The following is a 2,691-nucleotide window of genomic DNA, read 5'->3' on the forward strand; positions in this document are numbered from 1 at the left end:
GTTGAAGCAATCAAAATGGTTGATCAAGAAAAGCAAGCAACACCCAAAATAGAGCTAGTCATGACATTTCAAGTGGTATTCTCATATTGATGCTCTCATGCAAGCATTGATCAAAAGATGAAGCAAGCTAACCACGACAAGATAGTGCACTTGATCATTAGTGGTTCTCATTTCATATGGGTGAAGAATGGACTCTATCTATGATGATTGGTCTTCACCAAGCTATTAATTAGACTTCACATTGCTATTGGAGTGATGAATTGGAATCTATGTGACTATCCTCTACTCCAAGATAGCAAAGGTATTATTGTAATTTGTATGATCATTTCATCCCTTACTAGTAAGCGGTTAGTGCATATAGTACATGCTTCATAGGATCATGCATAACAAATGAAACATTAAGATTCATGGCCTACCACTATTGCTTGAATGTTTAATTGATCTAGTGGTAGTATATGAGTTTATTCATGAGCTAGTGAACCCAAGTACTTAATTTAATTTGGATTGCTAACAAGTGATAAGTACAACATTGGCAAGATAGCTCTTGTAAGAGGTGTGAAGAAGCTTTTCATTGGTTCAAACCGGACTTGTAAGCTTAGGCAACTCAATTTAGTTCAAGTCAACCATAGAAGCTCATCATAGTGATAAGAGTATAAGCACAAGACAACAATGCAAATGGATATCTAGTTTGTTTGTTTCAAGTGGTATCTAGACTCAAGTATTTTATCAAGAATTCACAAAGTGATGTCTAGATCAACTCACAAGTGATATCCTATAAGTGGTACTTATGAAGATAGCAAAGGTTCAAGAAATGTTTTTTATTGATAAATCCAACAAGTGGTTCCATACTAGAAAATTCTTTCAAGTGGTATCACATCTACACGTGGTATCAATCATGCAAGACGATGGTTCCATAAGTGATCCTCAACTTTAAGTGATCATCAAATGAAGAATGCATCCCACACCTACAAGAGCTAAAGTTTATCAAATGGATGGCCCATGCTATAACATAGGGGAGGTGCCCCACAAATTAGTATCAAGGTCGAAGATCCTATGTGTGGTATCTCAAGGGCAACAAGTGGTGTCATTCCAACAATCAAGAGACGTCCATCAAAAATGCAAAATTCAAGCCTCAATCATCTACCCCAAATACAAACCTTTGCATCAATGAGAAGCACACCTTTTATGGAAATTGATGATAAAGGGGGAGAGATTGTACAAAGATATGAAAGCTTTGGGAGAGATTGAGACAAAGAAGTAGAGATTGGACATGGACATAGACAAAGAGGGAGCAACATTGAAGAAAAGAGATGGATCAAAATTCTTGGACAAGAGAAGCACACAAGTAGGGGGAGCAAGCTCATGAACTTTGATTGGTTGTATTTGATATATGTATAGTCATGTGCTTGCTTGCATTACATATTTTTTTTTTAACTTTGATATGCATGCTTGTGTGGTGTATGCTAGTTGTAGAACTTCAATAATGATTTGATAACTAGCATGCATAGGATGGTAGCTAGACTTGTATTTTTACAAGTGGTACTAGAACCTTGCTTATAATGTTGATCTCACAGGGTTTCTAGTATTTTTGTTGTCTAGCTACTCATGGTGCTAAGGATGGTGTTAAAAGTGCAACTCCGATTGGTATCACACTTTAAAGGTTTATTCTATACACCTTAGCATCATTTAGTAGTAATTACTCTCCCACAATTCCAATCTATGCATATGTGCGAGCTTCAAACCAAACACTCTAGCACATATGTAGGGGGAGCTAATACTACCATTTTAGGTTTGTGGTACTTGTCCAAAATTATTTACACATGGTAAAATTGCTTGGGCAAGCAACATGAATCCAAAAGAGCTTAATTTCCATATCTTTATAGAGTTGTCATCAATTACCAAAAAGGGGGAGATTGAAAGATCCTTGTTTGGTTTTGGTAATTGAGTGACAACCCTAGGTGGACTAATTGTGTTTATGTGAGATACACATGTGATTAGTCCACATGTACGTCTATGTGAGCAACATATGCCATGGAGGTGGAAATGGCTTGGAGATGTTGCAAAGCTCACACATGTGATGATGAAGGAGCTCATTGCACATGAGACATGACATTGAGTCATTTGATTAAGATGGAGAAGATCAAGACATGACTTGGCTCGACGGACCGGTTGCAAGTGTGAAGGGCAAGTTGAGTGATGACTTGGTGACGATGGACCGAGGCAACGGTGAAGAGCAAGTGAAGTCAAGATTAATGAACCAATATAAACACATGATGATATAAAGTGGATCATATCATTGTTGATCATGTTGGTGCATGTGTTGCATCGATATTGGAGGGGATGGAATGGAATGCGCAAGGCAAAAGTATAACCTAGGGCATTTCATTTCACCAGTCATAGGTGTGTAGAGAAGTTTATGACCAAATTTAGGATAGATGGTCATACTATCAAGAGGGGCAAACTTATTTGCATATCGATCATCAAGTGCCACTCGAGTGATCTAACTTTGCATCGTTGCTAGGATCGAGTGGCGTGGCAAGTTGAGTAGCTAACTCCTTAAAAATGTTTGTGAAAAGCTAACACACATACATATGGTGGTATTGGCACATTTGCAAAGGAGAGGAAGTTGGAGTTGAAATGGATCAACTCGACAAAGAAAAGGAGGCAAAACAGGTCACTAGAAGTGATCGA

The sequence above is a fragment of the Miscanthus floridulus genome, chromosome 19 (genome assembly GCF_019320115.1).
Source record: "Miscanthus floridulus cultivar M001 chromosome 19, ASM1932011v1, whole genome shotgun sequence".
In the NCBI taxonomy this organism is placed as follows: domain Eukaryota; kingdom Viridiplantae; phylum Streptophyta; class Magnoliopsida; order Poales; family Poaceae; genus Miscanthus; species Miscanthus floridulus.